Source organism: Eptatretus burgeri, chromosome 2, assembly GCF_056783735.1.
Source record: "Eptatretus burgeri isolate ZD-2024b chromosome 2, Ebu_testis_v1, whole genome shotgun sequence".
Classification (NCBI taxonomy): domain Eukaryota; kingdom Metazoa; phylum Chordata; class Myxini; order Myxiniformes; family Myxinidae; genus Eptatretus; species Eptatretus burgeri.
In genome coordinates, this window is record NC_140962.1 from 64,565,811 (window position 1) to 64,590,302 (window position 24,492).

At 43.5% G+C, this 24,492-nt stretch overlaps 1 long non-coding RNA gene across 2 annotated transcripts in view; it reads right to left on the minus strand.

The window, feature by feature from the left end:
- Positions 1-9,247: 9,247 nt before the first annotated feature.
- Positions 9,248-24,492, minus strand: part of LOC147032193 (uncharacterized) — a 65,184-nt gene continuing 49,939 nt past the window's right edge. Inside the window, exons 2-4 of one of the 2 annotated variants that reach the window (XR_015051982.1) lie at positions 22,298-22,405; positions 10,151-10,211; positions 9,248-9,459 (exon numbers count right to left, since the gene is read on the minus strand). This is a non-coding gene — a long non-coding RNA (uncharacterized LOC147032193). Of the gene's footprint in view, positions 9,460-10,150; positions 10,212-22,058; positions 22,199-22,297; positions 22,406-24,492 lie in introns of those variants that run through there. The other variant, XR_015051983.1, reaches the window with a different exon arrangement.

Here is a 24,492-nt window from a genome sequence, read left to right on the forward strand (position 1 = left end):
CCTAATGAACTTACCAAATAAATCAGAGAGGGCTGTGAGAGGTGATCTGCAGCTTACCTTATCTCGACACCTTACCATTCTATCCCCCTTGAATTCGATAAAATGGGATCTTAAATGTACCAAAATTCGATATCAAATAAGTCATAAAAATTGCATTCCCCCCTTGTCACACGATGGTATCCTTTGGGCGAGGAGAGAAGATGGCAAAAGCCTTAACCCATTCTTCCTTGCAGGTTTGCTAAAGCTGTGTCAAGTTGGATGGGAAGCATCGGTAAACAGCAATCCTTTCCACAAATTCTTAATGGGACTCCAGTCTTGGCTTTGGCTGGACCACCCAAGGACTTTCATGTTCTTGTTATGAAGCCATTTCAGTGTTGCTTTGGCTGTATGCGTGGGGTCATTGTCCTGTTGGAACGTGAATCTTCACCGCAGTCTAAGGTCTTTTGCACTCTGAAGCAGGTTCTCCTGAAGAATTTGCCTGTATTTAGCTCCATTCATTGGTCCCTCTATCCTTACAAGTCCAACCTCGCCTCAAAAGCCAGTCGCCGACTGGGAATCCTCCGTCGTGCAAAGTCCTTCCTCGGCCCTCTTGAGCTCCTGACCACTTACAAAGCTTTTGTCCGTAGCCTGATGGAGTACTGCTCTCCCCTCTGGGCTGGTGCTCCTGCCTCCCACCTTTCTCGGCTTCACGCTGTCGAAACCAAGGCATTTGGGATCATCGGCATCTCCCGCAATGAAGCTGAGTCTTTGGGCCTCTCACTCAATCAGCGCAGGTTGGTCGGTGGTCTTTCTGTCTTCTACCGACTACCTCTCCAGCCTTGCCCCCCCCCCTGCTCTCTCTGCGATTTGTCCCCACCACATTTCCACAGGGCGCTCAAGGTCCGCCAACAACCCCCTTCTGGTAAAACTACCAAAATCACGAATCACTGCTCATCTTCACTTTTTCATTCCTCTTTTTTACTGCCTTTGGAATAAACTTCCTCACTCTATTCTTTCCCATTCTTCCCTCCAGGCTTTCAAAACAGCTGTTTACCACCACCTCTTATCTTCCCCCATCCAAATCCTCGATCTTTTCTACCCCCGATAATCCACCCAAGCCCACTTCCTTCAATTCCCCTGCTTTCCTTCCTGAAAGTCCCTGTAATGTCCATCTTCTCTTCGCCATGTTCCCCGTCCCATCCCCACCCCTCTCCCTTCCACAGTTCACCTAATGTGTCTGTTCCCCACTGTTTTGTCCCTTCCATTCCCGCCCCTCTTGTTTCATGCCCCCTTGCTGTGAGTTGTGTGTTAGCTCTCATACGAGCCTCGACAAGGTATACAAAAAAAAAGTCTCTCAGTCCTTGCCGCTGTAATGCATCTCCATAGCATGATGCTGCTACCACCATACTTCACGGGAGGGATGGTGTTACATGGGTGATGGGCTGTGTTCAGTTTACGCCAGACGTGGCGCTTTGCATTCAGGCCAAAGAGTTCAATTTTCATCTTATCAGACCTTTTTCACATGCCTTTTTGCAAACTCCAGGTGTGCTGTCATGTGCCTTTTTCTCAGGAGTGGATTCTAAATGGCCACTCTCCCATAAAGCCGGGATTTGTGAACTGCTACAGAGATTGTTGTCCTTCCAGCAGGTTCTCCCATCTCAACAAAAGGAATTCTGTCGTTCTGTCAGAGTGGTCATTGGGTTCTTGGTCACTTCCCATAACCAAGGTCCTTCTTGCATGGTTGCTCAGTTTGGTCAGACAGCTCTAGGAAGAGTCTCTACAGTTCTATATTCTTTCAATTTCCTAATGATGGAACTCACTGTGCTCTTGGGAACTTTCTACACTCCAGAAATTGTTTTATATGCTTCCGCATTTCTATGCTTCTTCAAAATTCTATCTTAGAGTTATATGGACAGTTCCATGGACTTCATGGTAGAGTTTCTGCTCTGACATGCAATCTCAACTGTGTGACCTCATACAGAAAGTTGTGTTTCTTTCTATATCATGTCCAACCAGTTGAATTGGCCACAGGTGACTCCAATCAAGTTGTGGAGAAATCTCAAGGATGATCAAAAAAAATGGATATACCTGAGCTCAATTTGGAGTGTCATCCAGTGTGACCACTCCTCATTTTCATAAATGCCAAGGTGAGCCAATGAAAAAAGCCAATAATTCACAAGGTTTTGGAAAAGTGATGATAATAGAAAACCTATAGAAAACCAAGATGCCAAGGTGAACAACGAATAGCCAAGATCTTGTGAAAAAAGCCAAGGAGTGGTCATAGCAAAGGTTAATTGATTTGTAAAAAAATTTGAAAAAAAAAATTCCACTTTGACATTAATGGGGTATTATGTGGAAATCAATGACAAAAAAAAATTCATCCATTTAAAATTAAAACTGTAACACAAGAAAATGTGAAAAAGTCGAGGGGTGTGTACTTCTGAAGGCACTACACAGGAGTTTTGAATTGCAACTCACTTGGTCAACCAACAAGGCAAACATGAAGACCATGGAGCTTTCCAAAGAAGGCAGACATAAGGTGGTGGAGAAGCACCGATCCGGAGAGGGTTACAAAAAGATTTCAAAGTCACTCATTATCCTTTGAGTACGGTGGAATGTATCATTAAGAAGAGGAGTTATTAGTTATTTGTGCCTGGTGTTTGTATCCAGTATAACGTACTTAAAAACAGCAAGTTTCCTGTTTGGAATGATCTTCAATCTTGTTTGACTGCTGGGCAGGCAGAGTAAAAAATTATCTCACTCCTCTCTGCGCATGTGCAGTCGGGACAAATTCAGAGCCAAAGTACTGTAAAACGGTAAACTTGTCCACCTATTTATGTTGCAATGTGTGTTCAAAATATAATATTAAATTTATATGTTATTCCTTGATCATAAACTGATAAGACGGATGGATGGACAGACAGGAACCAATTGCTTAACCCAGCTTTTCGCTTCACGTACATGGGGTAAAAATGTTATTGCGTTGAAAAAGGATCTCTTACCTTATGTTCGCCATTTTCAGAAAAGTTTATTTTTGGTTATGTTTATAAAAAGGGTGACAACACACAAAAAGATACCACAGCTGCAACACGGTCACATATTTTCCAACTCGAGGAAATCGCTATGAGCATTATTCCCCCGAGTGGAGGGGGGAGGACCCTCAAAGTTTTAGCGTCCTCGGTCAAATACTCTCAGAGGAGTAGATGATGATACATATATTGTTACGGCTCTGGAAACCATGCACACTCAACATTCAGGTCCCAAAGATAGGTATGCCGGTAAATACGTGTGAGATAGGTCCCTTTTCTTTTTGTCTAGTGGGAGACTCAAAAACGTGCGTTGAGACATCTTTAGTTAGGTTATTACATCAGCCATCTACATCCCAGACATCTACCATCCCATCTGCACGACCCAACTAGCCCATCACGCTCCATCCCCACAGACGAACTCCTCTGGTACGACGATTTTCTCAGGGCAGATCCTGTTACTCTGCGCAAGCAAGGCCACATGGCCACGAGGAATATTTGGGGCTACCGAGCAGGGTCATGGCTCCACCTCGGAAGGGTGCGTCCTTAGGCCAATGAGGGATAGACAGCGAGATGATTCTCGCCAAGGCCCCACCCCGTGTGGGAGGTGTGTGAGGAGATATAGCCCCCGAGCAGTGCCAGAAGAGTGGTGGAAACATGGAGTGGTGTGGACGGAGGTCGTTTGTCGTTGTCAGTGTCGTTGGCGTTGGCACGAAGAGTTTGTTGGACAAGAGTTCTGTGGACAGGAGTGGAGTGGACGAAAGGAGCCGTGGTTGTTGTTTTGCGCTTGTCGGTGGCTGCACGGAGAAGGCGGTTTTGTCGGCACGTGGACGGATCGGAGTTCGAGTGCCCCGACGATTTGCCACGCGGGTTCCGTCCCGAATCACGAGCCTGGCACGAGCTCCCGGACTGTGCCCCGGCGACCATTAGCCACCAGGTGCCGCATTTCCGAGCACGCTTCCCTGCCATGGCAGGTACTCCTTTACTCTGACCTCCAGCTCGTCTCTCCTCACGGCTGCGAGGGGAACAATAAATCCTGGTTTCTTTTCTTTTGTGTGTGTGTCCGTGGGCCCCGTCTGTAAGTAGGATTGTATAAGTGTTTTCCTTTCCTTGTAAATTACATTTTCTTATTCGTGATAACTCTGCTCTGTGTCCCCTTCCTGATTATTGTTATAAATAAACCCCTGTTAAATGTACCAGCTCGTTTTCTGTGCTTTCCTTCATTGGCCGAGCACGGTGCGTATTGAGCAATAGTAAAGCCGTTCGTGCCGTAAATTGTTAATTTGGTCCGGCGCGGCTTTGGTAACTTTCGCTCGGTTACGGCGGATCCGAGTCGGTGATAGCGACTCGATTCGGACAACGTCGGCCGAGGGTGTGGTTTCCCCGATAGTTGGACGGCGTGAGTACTTAGGTAAATTTGAATTAGACAAGTGGACCCTACCTCATGCCGTCAAAATATTGGCGACCACGGTCCTCTAAGTGACCCGTGACCTTTCGGAGTTGTCCGAGAGTCACGACCTAAATTCCGGGTGTTCGATGGGAGACGACTCCACTGCTCCCCCTCGTGGTCGTTTATCGCCACCGAACCCCGGCCAACAACAATATGCTTTCCACTAAAATAGATGGGGTTAATTTTATTTGTAGAAATTTGTATTTATAATAGATAATTATTTTCAGGTGCTCTTGTGGTAACTGCCGGGCAATGGCAACAGGTGTTTGATTTACCGCTCAAATGTGTGGGGAGTTCTTGTCTCCTTCTCCCCTTTTTATATGTTCTGCATGTTAGCTCTTATATGAGCCTCGATAAAATGTACAAAAAAAAATAAAATAAAGAAATCGCCCATGTACATGTGCTGGTAGCTGGGTAGAGATGGTGTTACAGTTTCGAGCGACAGCTGTTTCTTCCACTTAATTGTTGGGATGACATCCTCTCTTAATGGTTCGGGTGGTGGGCTTGGGATCCTAAGGTCCTGAGTTGGAATCCTACTTTTCTGTTGAATTAATACCAGGTGGGGTTGACTCACCCTGTAATCTTTCAGCGGTTGGCAAAATGAGTACCAGATTGATGGGATGATTGAGCCATTTGAGTATCCTGTGTTGGAGTGGTGACCCGTCCAGGATTGTGCCCAATAGCCCAGGAGACTGCTTTGGCAGGACTAATGCTCTGTACAGAGTGTGGTATGGATGGATGGTACTGACCAACCCTACTGGCTCATGGACGATGTGGATTTGTCCATTTTTACCCTTGTCAGAGGAGAGGAGATTGCATTTGGGTCCATTTGTTAGTTTGCTTGTCTGTCTGCACATAATGTGTTTATATAGGCTACAAACAGCACTTGGTGGTAGCCAGAATTACACGTTATCATCTTTCAACCGAGTACCTTCTTTAAAGTATGTACAATTAGAATACATACCTGGTGTTAGCTTAATGGAAAGGGTGGTGTGTTTGGGATCTGACGATTCTGAGTTCAAATCCCACTCGGCTGTTGAATCAATACCAGGTGGGGTTGACTTTGCCTATCATCCTTCCGAGGTTGGCAAAATGAGTGCCAGCTTGCTGGTATACTGTGTTGGAGTGGTGACCTATCCAGGATTGTGCCCAATAGCCAAGGAGACTGTTTAAGCAGCAACAATGCTCTGCACAGAGTATGGTCTCAATGGATGGATGGAATTAGAATACGAGTACGTTATATAGTATTGTTATGGGAATGCCTTCAAGGCGGTAACTTTGCATAATACAGCAATAGTTTTTTCCCCCATATTGCATGTATTAGAATAAGCATGAGTTAATTTAATTGTGATATAGAATATGTGTTGTTTTAGGTGAAGAAAGCTGTTGTAAACCTTCCCCATGTGTGTGTCTAAAACTGCTTTCCCTTCATCCCCTTTTTAATGTTCTCGCCTTTGTAATCTGTCCTACATGTTATTTAAGTGTGCTGACAGGTCATCGGTACAAGTTCAGATAAGAAAATGCCGTGACAGCGAACCCTGACCGTGAACCAGTATTACACATTGAGATCCTAAGGTCCTGAGTTGAAATCCAACTTTGCTGTTTAATTAATACCAGGTGGGGTTGACAGCTTGTTCTCTGAACCAATTGCTTATTGGTAAAAAAATTTGTCTGCACATGCTCATTCTTACCAAACTTCTGGGCTGCACCTTTACCGTCTGGGTAAAAGGTCACAGATTCATCCCGCCCACAGCTCATTGGCAGCCGAGAAGATGGGGGCTAAGTGTGTCATATATATATATATATATATATATATATATATATATATATATATATATATATATATATATATATATATATATATATATATATATATATATATATATATATATATATATATATATATATATACCGGTGGAGGTTAACGGTATAAAAAGGCATGTCAGGCTGAGTGCGAGACACCGAGGGAGTTTAGCTGCGGAGCTTGTGCATGAGAGGCATCGGGGTTCCTCCACAGGACGAGTAGTTGCTCCCGCCTCTTACAGCCACGCCACCACACAAGAAAGCCATGCCCACTCTCCCACTTGTGCTAGTTCTGATCCATGGCCTGAGACTGTCCCTGCAGAAGCCGTGATTCCATTTGTAACTCGCAGCCTCCGGGATTCAGTATTATTGAATTATATCTATCAACGATGCCTGTGGCCTTATGTCTTCGATTATTTATGGTTCCAGTTTGTTTGGTGACTTGAGGACGCGTATGATGTTATTATATTGAGGACACGCATTGGGGGGAGGAGAGGGGGGATTATTGACTATATTGCTCCTTTTTGTATTCCCACCCCATGTGTCACTACATTTGAAAATCACTTGGTCTCTGGGTGCATTTGAGTACCTCTGATCGCTATTAGAACTAGTAATAGGTATTCACAACCATCTTTGACAATGCTGTGGAACGTCAGCCGAGGCCTCAGGTTTTTTTTTCGCTTCTTCCTCCCTCACTTGATAGGGTCCAACTTGGTGACCATGCCTGCGTCCTTAAATTTGTCTTGGTCGTCAATAGAGTAACGGACACAGGGCACTGATCAGCTTGATGTATCGACTGGCTCAGTGGTTCTATTGGAGTAAGGCATTGTGGCGAACATGCCTGCCATCTGACTCGGAATGATCAAATCAGTCAGCCATCATGACCGCTTTGACGCGGTTCATCAAAGTTCGGACCGGGCAACGGCCTGAACAGACGGATGTAGCGGTAGTACTATTACGATGCGAGCACATCTATAAAGTATGTACTGTTACAATGCGAGCACATCTATAAAGTATGTACTGTTACAATGCGAGCACATCTATAAAGTATGTACTATTATAATGCGAGCACATCTATAAAGTATGTACAATTACAATGCGAGCACATCTCTAAAGTATGTACTATTACAATGCGAGCACATCTATAAAGTATGTACAATTACAATGCGAGCACATCTCTAAAGTATGTACTATTACAATGCGAGCACATCTATAAAGTATGTACAATTACAATGCGAGCACATCTATAAAGTATGTACAATTACAATGCGAGCACATCTATAAAGTATGTACTATTACAATGTGAGCACATCTATAAAGTATGTGTATTAAGAATGTGAGCACATCTATAAAGTATGTGTATTAAGAATGTGAGCACATCTATAAAGTATGTGTATTAAGAATGTGAGCACATCTATAAAGTATGTACTGTTACAATGTGAGCACATCTATAAAGTATGTGTATTAAGAATGTGAGCACATCTATAAAGTATGTACTATTACAATGTGAGCACATCTATAAAGTATGTGTATTAAGAATGTGAAAACATCTATAAAGTATGTACTATTACAATGCGAGCACATCTATAAAGTATGTGTATTAAGAATGTGAGCACATCTATAAAGTATGTACTATTACAATGTGAGCACATCTATAAAGTATGTGTATTAAGAATGTGAGCACATCTATAAAGTATGTACTGTTACAATGTGAGCACATCTAAAAAGTATGTGTATTAAGAATGTGAGCACATCTATAAAGTATGTGTATTAAGAATGTGAGCACATCTATAAAGTATGTACTGTTACAATGTGAGCACATCTATAAAGTATGTACTGTTACAATGTGAGCACATCTAAAAAGTATGTGTATTAAGAATGTGAGCACATCTATAAAGTATGTGTATTAAGAATGTGAGCACATCTCTTTAGTATATACTATTACATTGTGAGCACATCTATAAAGTATGTACTATTACATTGTGAGCACATCTATAAAGTATGTGTATTAAGAATGTGAGCACATCTATAAAGTTTGTGTATTAAGAATGTGAGCACATCTATAAAGTATGTACTGTTACAATGTGAGCACATCTAAAAAGTATGTGTATTAAGAATGTGAGCACATCTATAAAGTATGTACTGTTACAATGTGAGCACATCTATAAAGTATGTGTATTAAGAATGTGAGCACATCTATAAAGTATGTACTGTTACAATGTGAGCACATCTATAAAGTATGTACTGTTACAATGTGAGCACATCTAAAAAGTATGTGTATTAAGAATGTGAGCACATCTATAAAGTATGTGTATTAAGAATGTGAGCACATCTATAAAGTATGTACTGTTACAATGTGAGCACATCTAAAAAGTATGTGTATTAAGAATGTGAGCACATCTATAAAGTATGTACTGTTACAATGTGAGCACATCTATATTATAATGTGAGCACATCTATAAAGTATGTACTGTTGAGCACATCTATAAATGTACTGTTACAATGTGAGCACATCTATAAAGTTTGTGTATTAAGAATGTGAGCACATCTATAAAGTATGTGTATTAAGAATGTGAACACATCTATAAAGTTTGTGTATTAAGAATGTGAGCACATCTATAAAGTATGTGTATTAAGAATGTGAGCACATCTATAAAGTATGTGTATTAAGAATGTGAGCACATCTATAAAGTATGTGTATTAAGAATGTGAGCACATCTCTTAAGTATATACTATTACATTGTGAGCACATCTATAAAGTATGTGTATTAATGTGAGCACATCTCTTAAGTATATACTATTACATTGTGAGCACATCTATAAAGTATGTACTATTACATTGTGAGCACATCTATAAAGTATGTACTATTACATTGTGAGCACATCTATAAAGTATGTGTATTAAGAATGTGAGTATATATCTATAATATAAAAATACGTGTATGCCAGTAAAATACGTACATCTTCAAAATGCATATGACTGAACGTGAATCTATACAATATAACCAAAAAAGTCTGTTGGTCTGCTATATAAACAGAAGTCTACGTCGTAAATACATTGTCCACACACCGTACAAACACCAGCACACAAAACAAATCCTGGTTATGGTGATCCGAAGGTCTGCAATCTCTGATTGCTCTTTCTTGTGTCACTTGTAATCTCTCCAAGACAACAAAGTCCACTTGTCTCATGCCATTGCCCTGTGTAAGATGGATATACATTAATACAAGCTATGTTCCATATAAAGCCCATGACACACAAAAATAGGTGAGCGCATCAAGTAAGGTGAGGAATGAGCTTTTAAAGTGTTTGTAACATGTAGACCTAGTCTTGGTAGTTTTTGATCTCTGTCGACGTGTTGATCTTAAACTGGTCTTGCGAGTTATCAAAGTCCGGTGTTCATCTGTGTCCCCAGACAGGTAGAACAATGGATTGAATGAACAGGACCTTCATCAAGGTATGCTATAACCGTCGTGGGAAGTAAGGAGAGGCTGACGTTTCAGACATTTAGCCTTCGTCTCTTTTGCTCTGGTGAAGGGTTCACGCTGAAACGTCAGCTCCTCATTTCCCACCAAGGTTGTCATACCGAAATGAACGTTCTGTTGAATCAATCCGTTATAAAGGGTTTCGTTTTGGATGCTTACCCAAAGATGCTCCACAAACCTCATTGTGAATGAATCATTTTTACACAGAAAGGATTGTACCGAGTAAACAATGAATGGCAAAATCCTTATGAATCGGACTCATTCATTTTTAAAAAGGCAAAAATAATTTATTCTGTTGTCCATGTTAAATATGCCAGAGAAGCACTTTTTTTTTAATGTATGCTGCCATCTGCCACGTTAATGTTCTACATTGGACCTGCTCGCTTGAGGCCTGCCAGGTGCTCACCGCTTGAATTCGGATCAACGCTGTTGGACCAGATGTCCCAAAATGTGCTCCTTTGGTCTGCCTGAAACAAACAAATAAATAAAAATTGTGTCAGCGAAAAAATGATGAAATGAAACGAGGAACAGTGCATGAGGCAATGGCCTAATATTGGGCCATCCTGCCAGTATCACCAAGCCAAGCAAATTCTGAGTTCTGAGTACATTTCTTGCCAAATTCTGAGTTCTCAGTTCTGTGTACATTTATTACCAAATTCTGAGTTCTCAGTTCTGTGTACATTTATTACCAAATTCTGAGTTCCATTCCTGTGACTTCCACCATACTTCTAGTAACCAGACTCAGTGGCATTGGTTTGAGTGTCTGTCCTGAGTCTGGGAGGGTGGTTGTTCAAACTCTGGCTGAGTCCTACCAAATCTTTTATTTGAAAAAATTGGTGCGCACTGCTTTCTTGCTTAGCGTTTAGCATTTCATTAAAAGGATAGGGCACGGGGCGAACAACGCTGAGAAGGCAATGCCAAACCACCCAATGTAACCCTTGCCAAGAAACTGCTTTGGCAGGACAAACGCTACGTAAAGAGTATTGTACGTCAAAATCAACATGTTTCTGGTGTGCATTTTATATAATAGCCTTTGTAAACTGGCACCTTTTGACTTTGCAGGGTTCATTAACAAAAATGATAGACGATATTTGCACTTACAAACGTGGGATACAGAAGAATATATCTTCACTGAAATCAATCTAAAATATGCAACTCGGTGTCTGTCTGTCTGTATCTGATGCATCAGTTCGGTACTTCTGCCAAAATTGTTACGGGGCATTGCTTGTGTATATATATCGAAAACTAGGAACTTGTGGTGTGCGGCAAAAGACAGAAATCTTACAAAAACAGACACAGAGCAGAAGTTATTCCGACTACCTTCTGCAGTCTTACTTATTCTGGGACGGGTGCTATCTCTCTCACTCACACACACAAACACACACACACACACACACACACCACAAGCACTGTCTTGTTCATCCTGTGTTCCTGACAGAGTCTGCCTGCATTCAGAATAATCTTAAGGATAGACATTGGAAGCCATTACCGTCTAGTTCATGCATGCTCATCAGGTTTCTTTGTCATTTTTTTATTGACGTTCCATTCCTGTGACCCCATCTCCATTATTTAATAAACTTGTTCCTTTTAAATTAAGTTTCTATGCTTTTTGAACCAGAGGATTGTCCTCCAGCGAAAGTAAATTTCCCTTCAAACCATACTACTCATGCTGAAACCACCACGTATTTAAATTAATAAATCCCCTGATATTTGGCACTGGAGACTGTTCTGATGGACAATATCTCAAAGCTTATTAATAATTGAAATGCACACAGCTGCCAACCAATTATGCATGCATACAGTTTTGGGGTCGATGATCGCCACAATAGCCGATGGAAAGAAACGATGATAAAAGACGATTCTAACATGATGCCTGATGTTGTATATTTTTATTCTCATTAAAGCACAAACATCTTTCCATTAACAGGTCCAATCATTTGTTTTACAACTGAAGCATGTCATCTTTCAAGCAAGCTTGCGCCGCTTCTTCCTCTTTTAGCAGTTGCTCTTTATGTTGGTAGAAACCTTATCCGAACTATTGATTCACTTTTTCAAACAGGAGACAATCCAGTAAACATCTAAAAACGATGAATAAAACACGAAACCAAGTCACTACCACCATCTCCTCTTCTTTTTCATATTGCAGTGAATCCAGATGTCCGGGCATTCTGAAGGATTTGGGTTTGGCATGATGCAAACAATGGGTCAAAGGGAAAAAGAAATTTTACTTGGATGATTTTGTAATCCCATTGAGCAAAACAAATCCAGATCAGTCGTGCCTCTCTTCAAAGTCCTCAGTGAGGTTTAACAAATGGCGAAGGCTGTTGAAAATTATTATGAGGGAAACATTACAGTGTGAAACTACATGGAGGCTGAATATATTATTTAAAATAACAAAAATTATTGTTGTATAAGTAGTTCTTATCAACCTGTTGTTATATCTGCAATTTAGAAATTATTCACAAAAGGTCATGCAATGAAACAGTCTGCCCCATCTAATCACTGCTACTGTCTTGTTCTCACAACATATTTTCCAATCACCACGAAAATGAACCTACCATCTATATACACATCATCCAGAGATGCGGTTTCATTTCCAGCGATCTCAGTCACTGGGGTCGTCTAAGGAATTTGTGCATACTCCGGGGAGCTTCATATGGAGATCTCCCATGGGCAGACGTCAGCAAGGATCGAGAAAATAATGTAAGAAAACAAAGTTCAGGAAGAATGTTGCTTCCTTCCTCACACATTTTAGCAAAGCATGATTAAATCTTTGTCCAATGTAGACTAGCCCCCCCAGATGGCAACGTTCCCCCAACTGAATGTATGATCCCATATCCAGCTCGTTTTCAACAAACTTGTTCCTTTGCGGTCATCAGCCTCTCTTTTCTATCCTCCTCGAGCTGCAGTGTATCGAATAATTCAGGAATCCTCACCCTGAGGCCTCCGAAAACCTCCACAATGAGAACAGGAAAAAGAGCAATCAGGGATTGCAGACCCTCGCCATTCAAAATTTTCAAAATGTTTCATGTCACTCATTTTAAGCAGAGGTTCAAACCAAAGCATCAAGGATGGTTGATGAAGGTGATGTTAGCTGACTTCCAAGCAGATGGACGATGACTTCAGGCAAATGATAGAGTGAATAGAGCAGAATGTTTGTGAATAACGACACGTCTTTTGATTAAATCTGTCAACAAAGTGATGGGTAAAAATCCTAGTCGTTATAATAATAATAATAATAATAATAATAGTTATAAGAATAAGGAAAATAATATGATCGAGTCTAAAGCATCATCAGCTAAGCGAGTGTGAAAATATTGTTGTGGTTCTCGCCCACCGGCGTGCAAACGACCGCGTTTAGCCGAATCGCGGCCGTACGTCCACCGGACGGACAATCCAGTCACGGCTTTCCGGATCAACGCCGAAAACCAGCCACGGGTGTGTTTTTAAGCGCACCACAACCTTGTCCGTACTCTACCTGCGCTACAGGGTCAATCGCCGAATTGTCGATATACCTAATTAATCACGCGGGTAGATTACCGAGAGATTGTACCTCAACGGGACCGCTTGGAAACGAGCCGCTTAAGCAGCTCGCTTCCTTTTGGGATAAACGAGCGGGGTATTATCGCGCAGTCCCGTTGGACCCGATCACTTTACTGGCTATTTAAAACCAACTATGTTCCGAGAGCAAGATGGCAGCTCAATTAAGGAAAAGACGCAACGAACGGGATACATTTGAACAAGCACATTTATTACAAAGCATACGTAAGCACGTATAAACAATGCAAATGATGGGGATGATGCAGTGGGGGAGGGGGAGAAGGAGAGCAAGAGCAAACAAAAGCCTACAGCCGATTACTATAATTATTATTCACAAGCACTTATGCAGTTTTACTTAGAGACGGCGCCACAAACGCACACACACAAACACCCAGAAGAAAATGAAAGGAAAACGGGACCGGGTGGTGAGCTTCACGAGCCCGTGTCCTCCACGATCCGACCCAGAGCGACGACCGAACTCCCTCTTGCTCTCTCCTCTCCTCGGCACGCCTCCCCCGAGACTCACGGACTCCAAGCTCCGCGCGAGACTGCGAGAGCCAGCCCCCACAACCACGACCCAGCCCCCACAACCACGACCCAGCCCCCACAACCACGACCCAGCCACGAATGGCCACAACCACTCCGACGACTCGATGACTCGGACCACTCTTTTCTTGTCACAACGTTGACGACTCTCCCACTCTTATTCTCAGTGCTCGCGTTCTTCCACTTTATATTCAAGCTCACCCCTTTTCAACTCCTGCCCTTCCTTCCAGAACACGTGGGAAACTTCCAGAAGGAAGCGTTTTCCTGCCAAATTAGGGATGCACGCCGCCGCGGTAGTTGTCTTGGTTCTTCTCTTTGTGCCTCGCAGGGTGAAATCCACCACAGAGACACCATTCGTTTGGGGGAGGGGGGAACGGGGGCCTCCTCCTTTCCCTCGACGAAGGTCAGGCCTCTGGCAACCATGTGCCGAGGTAGAAAACGCGGTGGTGGTTGAGAAGGCGTGGTTGTTGTGGTTGGTGGTTGAGGTGATCGTGGTTGGTGGTTGAGGTGATCGTGGTTGGCGTTGCGTGGTGGTCGTGAAGGTGGTGTGGTTGGGTGCTTGTGGTTAAGGTGGTTGTTGTGAAGTGGTTGATGAGAGCGATGCTGGTGGTGGAGGTGGTGGTTGTGAAGTGGTTGGTCCAAAATAACGATAGCAAAAGAAAAACGGCTAACTTAAAGATCGCAGCCCTGATCACACGAATAATATCCCATGAGACAACGGTGGGGAAATCTATCTGAACACAGACTTACCGGCATAACTGATCTCAGGACCTATATGGTGTTCTGCGAATTTCCACAGCCGTAACAATATATACTTAAGGCGAAAAGGACGTTAAATATAAATTGTATATATATCCACATACACATGACCCCCGCTGGCAGTGATTTCTCGTCTTCTAAATATGAGATTCTCTTCTAACTATGAATTGTCGGGAAGCAGTGTATTTCAACCCTTTAGCATCATACTCTCACAATAGCGGTTCAGTAGTAATAGTTTATCTTGGGTACCAGAAGTTTCATTTTATTGGAACCAGAAATGCATTTCTCTGACAAGTAGCGATTTAAATTTGTTCATACTTAGCCACTTGTTACTGCTCCCACATAAGCCTGGTGTCGGCTCAACGGTTAAGGTGGCTGGCTTACAAGATCTTAAGGTCTTGAGATTGAGCACCTGTTGTGCTGTTGAAATAAGACCAAGTGGGTTGATCCAGCTTGTCATTCTTCTGAGGTTAGCAAAATGAATGACTGGGAGTGTTTTCGACAAGATAAAGGTTTGATTTTGTTTTAATTGTCTATAGTCCCTAAGCTTTTGTCGCTAAGTGAAAGTTAATATTAAGTGATCTCCAACTCCATTCCTTCATTGGTGCAGGGAAGTGTTTTAGGTACTGGGCAACAGAGGTACTCCTGCTTGTATTCCATACAACTTGCTTCGTGTATTTACTGGATGAGCCTCACCCCGTTGTTGTGTTTTATCTGTATTCACTGTGCTTTTAATCGAAGGGCCTCAAGATGAGGAACTAAAATCACCATTCATTATTTTGAGGCAGCTGTGCTGCTGTGAAGCTATGAAGGAAACAGGCTTCTGGCCATTGAAAGCATGATGCTTTGTCATCTCTGCCCTTGCTTAGATATTCCAATGTCATAATTACAATACAGTTTGGGGAAGGGGATTACTTAGTGGTGTAGAAGTTTTTTGGAAAACAATAACAAAAGCACCATACCCTTTTGAGGCCAGGTTTGACCGTCTGATTGGTTGATGCTGGAAGAGCTGCCTCAAGGGAGCAAGTTTGCTATTCACACCTATGCATTGTGGGACAGCGATAGAGATAGAGATACAAATAGAGATAGAGCCTGAGACTGAGACTGAGATGGCGACGGCGACGGCGACGGCGACTGAGACTGAGACTGAGACTGAGACTGAGACTGAGACGGCGACGGCGACGGCGACTGAGACTGAGACTGAGACGGAGACGGAGACGGAGACGGAGACTGAGACTGAGACTGAGACGGAGACGGAGACGGAGACGGAGACGGAGACGGAGACGGAGACGGAGACGGAGACGGCGACGGCGACGGAGACGGAGACGGCATGCATTCAAGCCTGACTAAACCTGAGAAATGAAGATGAGGATGAGTGCATGGAGCTGAAAACAGTTTGTGCTCTGTGCAAGGCTTACCTGTCAGGTTGCTGATCTTTTATGAGCGAATTTGTGCCTTCAGCAGGTGGTAGCTACATGTTGCCAGTAATGAGCACTTTGTCACATTTCCCTGTTGGAAGCGAGCTGTTTTTTTTCCCCTCCTTTGCTTCTTCCTGGCTAACTGGCACTCATTCATAAATTGATTGTTGTGACGAAAGTTTATCACAGAAAGTAGCACCTAATGGTTAATAGTTGTTGTGCTGTCCACATGTCTTTGGTGTTATAATGTCCATATAATACGTTTCTGCGCAAAGACTTACACGACACACAAAGTTAACTTTATGATTATTTATTACTTTGGATTGAAGTGATTAATTATAATCTGCGCATGCTTGTACTTGAAGTAAATTAGTGATCACAATTGTGAGTGTTCATTCTTCAAGCCATTACATGTATTTTAGATTTATTACGTAGAGTGAGAAGTTATTTTGGTTTGACTGGTCAACCATGTATTTTCCTAGGTAATTCAATTGGACCTCTGTGATTGTGCCAAAATCCCGAGCTCAGAACAGGTGTGTTGGTCCCTCACCTCATTTTAGGGAACTACCAAATTGCAGTGACCCTTCCATCTGCCTCATCAATGATTTCAACATTTCCAAAAAGACCAAATAATTCTGTGAATTGAAAATGCAGCCTACAAATGTGTTCAATGCATGTAAGTAATAAGATAAATAACTGATGGGGACATGCACAAATTAAATGTTCATGTTTCTAAGTAGACATTGTCCACTTTTAACAACTGAACCCGTGTCTCAACTGAACGTTGTCATGTCAGGCCAGATTCAATCTGTGACTTGCTGCAGGTATCATGTAAACCTGTACTTACCTGTTTCACGGTCGGGTTGTCGGCAACTAAACCGTCTCCCCCACCAGGTTTCTTGGTGAGGAGGGTGTATGACATGGACACCCAGCAGGATGAAGAACAAAACCTGTCAAAGAGAGGAGGAGCTCCTTGTGAGTCAATGGCCATCCATAGTTGTGCCCAACTGTCTGCCAAGGAGTTGCTGTAGCTGTGTCCAATGACTCCAATGATAAGTGAGGCAACACCGGTCAACGAGCATATGGTGAGAAAAAGGATTCCTCACTCCTTGGGTGTCGTTTCCCTGGTCTCTGTATATGCTCCGACTGAGGCGAGTGATCTGGCCGTGAAGGACGCATTCTATGCCACGCTCGAGTCTGTGGTTGATCGGTACCCCAGGCGAGATGCACTTCTAGTCTTGGGGGATTTCAATGCATCGACTGGAACTGATAGGGACGGTTATGAGACGTGTGTTGGTCCCCATGGGTCTGGAACTGTGAACCTGAATAGCACTAAGTTCCTTGACTTTGCAAGAAGTCATGGACATGGGGTGGCTGGTTCATGGTTACAGTGCCCAAAGGCTCATCCCTGGACTTGGAATTCCATCACTGGTGGTCTGGAAAAGGAGATTGACTATGTGCTCAATGGTCGCTGGAGTGTGATCCAGAACTGCAGGGTCTACTGGAGTGCTCAGCTCCCCATGACTGACCACAGGCTTGTAGTAGCAACTCTGAAGATGTAGCTTAAATCCGGAAGAATAGCACATCCCAGCCGAGGCTGGAGGTTAGCAAGCTCAAGGATGAGAGGTTAGCTGAGGAGTTTGCGAACAGGCTGAGTGATGATTTGGGGGGTCTGGGTGCTTTAGGGATTCCTGAAGAGTTGTGGAGTGTCTTCAAGAGCACCATCCTTGATGTTGCCGGTGGATGTCTTGGAACTCACCGTTTGGTGAAGAAGAATTTTGTCTCTCAAGGGACACTGGATACCATTGACCAGAGACACAGGGCCAGGCTGAATGGCAGAGCTGAGTTTTTCAGGGCGTTGAGGTGTAAAACTGGACATGTGCTGAGGGTGGACAAGGAGTCCTGTGTGTGAAGAATCTGTGATGGGGTAGAGCATCATCTGGGGTCAAGTGATTCTCGTCCTGCCTAAAGGGAAATTCACGCATTGCGTTCCTCCAAGCCCATCCTTCAGTGTACTGCAGTTAGAGCGGAGAGTGGTGGGCTCTTGAGAGAGGAGTCCGAAGTGAAGGCCCACTGGGTTGGCTACTTTGAGCAGCTGTACCAGGCTGATCCACCAGCTGCTGAGTTGGATGTGAGGGGTGTTATTGGCCCGATTGCAGACCCTCCAATCAACTGTGATCCACCTTCTTTTGTGGAAGCACAGGCTGCGGTGAACCAGTTGAAATGAGGTAATGCTCCTGGAATCTGTGGTATCCATGCTGAACTTCTCAAGGCTGGTGGAAATGCTGTACTCATGTCGTTGCATGCAGTTCTGTGCTCTGTCTGGAACACAGGCATCATCCCAACTGACTGGAGGAGGGGCCTTGTTGTCCCTCTCTGGAAAGGGAACGGTGATCATCAGGACTGCAACAACTACCGAGGGGTGAGGCTGCTCTCAGTGCTGGGCAAGGTCTTTGCTCGGATAATACTTGATACGCTTCGCCACCATCTGCTTGAGCACCAGCGTCCAGGGCAGACAGGCTTCATGCCAAAGAGGACAATGATTGACCATATCCTTGCTCTTCTGGTCCTCACCGAACGCAGACAAAAGTTTCAGCAGGTGCTGCTTGCAGCCAATGTTGATCTCTGCAAAGCATTTGATTCAGTGAATCGGGATGTCCTCTGGAGGATTCTTGGTCTTCGTGGGGTGTCACCAAAACGGATCGATCTGATGTCTGAACTATACTCTGGTACTGAGAGTGCTGTGAGATGTGGTGGTACCATCTCTGACTTATTTCCAGTTGTTACTGGAGTTCATCAGGGGTGTGTACTGGCTCCTACACTTTTCAGCACTTGTGTGGTCTGGATTCTGGGGAGGATGTCGGAGAGATCAAGATGCGATGCATCGTTTGGGAATGTCAAGATCTCTGATCTTGATTTTGCAGATGATGCAGTGATCTTTATGGACACTCTGGAGATCCTTTTGGGGGCCCTCGGGGCGCTGAATGAGGAGTCGGAGCCGCTGGGATTACGTGTTGCCTTCGTCAAAACTAAGATCTAGGCATTCAGTGACATGTTGGATGCTGCTTTGTTGTCTGTACCTGTTTGTGGTGAGGATGTTGAGGTCATGGAGAAATTCACTTTCTTGGAAGTAATATTCATATCTCCACTGGCTATGAGCCAGAGGTCAATAAATGTCTGGATCGGGCCTGGGGAGTCATGGATCACTGGATCATCGGGTGTGGCCCTGTCGATACCTCTGCAAGAGGAAAAAATTCTGAGTCTTCAGGTCTTTGGTGCTGCTAAAATTGCTCTGCAGATGTGAGACTTGGACTCTGACCAGGGATCTGAGACAGAAACTTAATCCCTTTGGTACCAGGTCTCTTCGGAGAATCCTTGGCTATCACTTTTCGGACTTTGTGTCCAATGAGCGGTTGCTGAGAGAAACTCAAATGACATTTGTTACCTGCATAGTCCGTGAGCGTCAGCTGCGGCTGTATGGACATGTGGCTCGTTTTCCTGACGCTGATCCTGCCCACCGGATTCTCTCAGTGAGGGAGCCTCATGAGTGGAGGAGGCCAATGGACTGACCACGTGCCTCATGGTTGCAGCAGGTTAATCGGAATCTCGGGGAGATGGGGATGGGCCAGGCGTCTGCCTGGGGGACGGCCAGACGGAGGCCCCTGGAGTACCAGTGGAAAGTGGACGCAGCGACGTGCTGCTCTGGCCTGACCTTGCTTGACCTGACCGTGTCTCCTGGATTAAAGAATACTTTTCATTCACCTACACCTGTATTTTTTTGACCTGACTTGACCCTTGACTTTTTGACCCTTGCTTGACCTGACCGTGTCTCCCTGGATTAAAGAACACTTTTCATTCACCTACACCTGTATTTTTAAACTCTTCAATATTTTTGCTGCTGTTTTTGCTATTTTATTTTATTTCAATTAATCTGCCCCACTTCTCATTTTCATCTTCTATCCTGTTCTCCTTTTCCTCTACTATTACCTTGTCCCTTTATCTCTCCTCTCCCCCACCTTTTGTTGTCCACCCTCCCCCAGCCTTTGTTCTCTCCTTTTTTTCCTTTTCCTTTTTTCCTCCACCACCGAAGGTGAAGAAGGTTATGCTTCACTCCTTTCTGTCCGTTTGTTTCTCTGTTTGTTTGTCTGTTTGTTTGTGTTCAGGATATCTCAAAATGTTGGGTACGGATCCAGATGAAATTTTGTGGGCAGGTTGGGTGTGTGACAAGGGTGAACTCATTAGATTTTGGTGAAGATCCGGATCCGGATCCGACTACTAGAATTTTTTTCAGCGATTTTTCACCATTGTGAGATCGGGCCAAAAATGATATACAGCATAGCTCAAAAAGTTGTGGACGGATTCGGACGAAACTTGGTGGACAGGTTGGATGTCTCGCAAGGACGAATTGATTCCATTTTTGGTGAATATCTGAATCCGGATCTGGATGCGAGAATTATTTATTTTTAAAAGTGATTCTTCTTCATTGAGAGATTGGGCCAAAAACGATATAGTACTGTATAACACGATATTTCAAAAATGTATTGGGCCCGATATGTTCTCGTGGATCAGGCATTGTGTGGCGGAGGTGTGCGCTCTACCGAGTGCCCTTCTCGTTTTCGTTGTTTTGGTACATTTATCGTCTTTCTTCCCATTATTTTTTCACTTTCTATTTATTTCCCTTCTCTCACAATCCCCCTGACTTTTAACTCCTGAACCATGAGCCTCTCTTTCTTGAGGTGTCAGAATGAGTCATTTCCACCTCATGTGAACATTAATCCCTGAGCTCTGATTTCATGAAATTCCAACTCACTCTGAAACTATATCAACCCTTAACCTACCCCATATTTTTTTTTTGTACACATTGCCAAGGCTCGGATGAGAGCTAACACATAACGCACAGAAAGGGGGGCATGAGAAAAGAGGGGTGGGAGAGGGAAGGACGAAACAGTGGGGAACAGAGACATTAGGAGATATGTGGAAGGGAGAGGGATATGGGGTGGGGAACAATGGGGGAAACAAGATGGACATTACAGGGACTTTCAGGAAGGAAATCAGGGAATTTGAAGGAGGTGGGTTTGGGGTGGATTAATGGGGGTAGAAAAGATCAAGGTTTTGGATGGGGGAAGATAAGAGGTGGTGGTGATCAGCTGTTTTGAAGGCCTGGAGGGAAGAATGTCATTGAAGAGAGTGTGGGAGTTTTAAAATTTTTTGTTTAATTTCCCTCTTTTTCTCTGACCTGGGGTGAACGCCCAAAAACTCAGCTTCCACTTACTTCGCATGGCGGCTAGCATACTTCGATCAACGTTTTTTTGATTTCCACCATCACTTCCCATCTTGCTTCCCTGGAGGTGGTCAAATAGAATCTCTCTGGGAAGTAGGCCCGAATCCTACACAGAGTTTACTTCTCACCAATATCTGATACGAAGTAGTCTCTCTGATCTCCCTCCCTGCCACTCACTCACTTTCCTGCTGCTCAACCATACACATCTACGAGGTGTCCATGCATTTCTTTCGTCTGCACATTCCCCTTTGACTTTCTTGTTTAGATCCCCCATGAACTTAGACTTCTGCGTAAAAAAGCGAATTTCTGAAAATAATATTGAATTGTAAATAACTTTCAGTGCCCATATGTTTCTGTAGTGACTAATTTCAGTGTGCACTCAGAAAGGATGTCTTTTTTCAGTGAATATCCTCTTTGTTTGATGAGGAAACATGTTTGTTTGTTGTTTGATGAATATCTTTGATGATGGTGTTTGGTATTCCTCGAACCTCATTTTCATACTTGAACAGCAAGGTTTTCCATAATTTTGCCCTCACACAGAAAAAAACCCCAAAACAAGATGTGCAGATTGTGCACTGTTTTTGGAAAAATAATAATAATATTAATTATACTAAAATAATTATAATGACAAGAATAAATACCTCCCTCAAGTTTTTTAAGGCCAACAATGAAAAAAAAAAAAGACTCATTATTTTTTTATTTGCTCATCATACAATGGAATGTTCAAACAGCATTTCTCCCAGGTGTTGCAAGCATTACCTTTTGTGCGGTCAGGCATGACAAAAACAATGGCGGCCTCATACTCCACCTGCAGGTTTGTGTGTTTAACCCGTCTTTTCCTGTCCACCTGCCATTGCTAAGTTCGATTACCGAGGAAATAGGATCCGATTGCAAAATTGTTGTCATTGTGCTGGGTGGAAAATTCGTTACAACACAGAGTATTATAATTGCATGCAGTTGTGCAAACAGGCATGGGTTGATAAGATAGCTTCGAGGTATGTGCACTCACTTTTTGAGTTCTCCAGCCTGAGTTTGAATCTGGCATCAGCTATAAACTGCCGCCTTGGTATTTCACTTCAATCGGAGGGACGGCACATCGATTGATGCAACATTCTACCTGTGAAACACAAGGATGACATTTTATAGTCAAGTCGACAATGAAACCCAGATTATACTGCATACAACTCAAAAGCGAGTGCGCGACTTCCTCCGAAGATATTCTTCTTGCCCTCCCATCCACAAATCACACCGTCCAATTGTGTCACATTAACCCAACATCATATACCTGCTCTAGTCTAGGTAATAACATAAAAGGAAATGAAAGAGACTGGAGGGCATTGGCCCATCATTCTTCTGTCATATTCTTTGAGGCATAATGAAATGCCATTATCATGGGCAGGGGGTCAAAATGGAAAACAAGATATGCAAAGTGAGCGAATGAAAAGGAAAGATAATAAGAGAGATGGGGGAAGAATGGAGGAGGGGAAGGATGGGTGTAATCATATGGTATCCAAGTAGTGGATGGAGTGGTGGTGAACGGAGTGAGAGGGAGCGTAGTGTCCAAAATTCCACATTTTGCATCGGTAATAATTAAATAGCCCTTAACCCTGTCCCGGAAAAGCAATTTTTTTTCTTCCAATATTCGTGGAACAAGGCTTCAGGAAATTGAATACATCATGGAGTGAATGAATAGGCTGAGAAGGATAGCCGAGGGCATACAGGTATGTGCTCCCATACCTTGAGCTGTCTCTCCTCAGGTTCCAATCTCGACTCAGCTATAAACTGTCATCCTGGTGCTTCACATTCATCAATGTGTGCGCGATTCATCAGATATTCATCCGGAGGAACCCTTCAGCCAGCACTAGCCATTGCGAGTTATTAGCATCACCTTGTCCCTGAACAAATGACAAATTCTTACCATCTTCAGTCAGTCAAACGTTAGGCTGGGCATCCAGTTTATGAAAGACTTTGGCCACAAATTTTCTCCGGCCAATCCCACAAGAATGTGGGAATAACTGGGAACGTTAAAGAAGTAGAGATTGAGGCATTACGGTGAAAACGTGCCAGGAAAAGTAATGAACAAGCCAGTAGGTGGCGATGGGTCGCCGAGCATGGAAACTATAAGATTAAGAGCAAAATGGATGTCATATAGCGGATAGGGAATCACCTTAAGATTATGCATATCAAATCTCATCCAGTTCCATCTACTGATAACTACTCGGTATCCATTTGAATGAAAAGTACTGAAAATGCGGTTTGAAATCGGAAATCCCCAAAGTTCGAGGGGGTGCAGTGGGTGAACAAAGATCTAAATCGAAAATCCGGCTCGATCCTTTGTGCACAATGTATTCCAGACAATGTAGTGTGAATTTTCATGGCCATCCGAACATAACCCTCGGAGGAGTAGCATTTGGTGCGAAGGCACCTCCAGCTCTCGCATATTATCAATTTTTGCACTAATTGACCTTTGACCCCTGACCTAAGCGAAATCGGTCAATATGTCCTGAGGCAAAGTTGTAGTACTCATTGAGTATCATGAACCTGCAAAGTTTCATTCGTATCGATGCACTCACCTGGTCGCTCGGGGGCCTTCAATTTTCGCCAATTTTCGCGAATACCCTAATTGTAGGGGGCACTGCGGGTAAAGTATTCCATATATCACAAAAACCGGAATATATTTGATACAGCATCACCTGTAGATCATTCGTGCCAAATTTCATAACCCTACGTGGGATATTGGCTTTCGGAATTGATTTCGCATGAACGGTACCGATTTTTAAGGTTTTTCGGTTGTTGCTCGGGAACCAAAGCGTCCCAAGCAACCATCACAATTTCCAAAGCACAAGGTCATAAGATGTACCAACCACTCAAGTCTGGTCAAAATCCGCCCACGTTAACTACCAATTATGCTGATGACAAACGAACAAACATCCAAACAAACAGACAGAATTACTAACAATAAGGGTCACCTATTTCGGCGACCCAACAATAAGGGTCACCTATTTCGACGACCCAATTACATGCACTAGATGAAGTACATACACGAAGCAATTCCACCTTCCGACAAATTTTCCAGCCTTCCGGCCATAATGCCTTTTCTCAGCTCAAAAATGTAAATAAACCAGTGAGTTCATAGAACACCTTACCCCATGCAGTCCTGAGAAGAAAAGGGCATATGGGCGGGGGTCTGCGTGCAGCAAATCT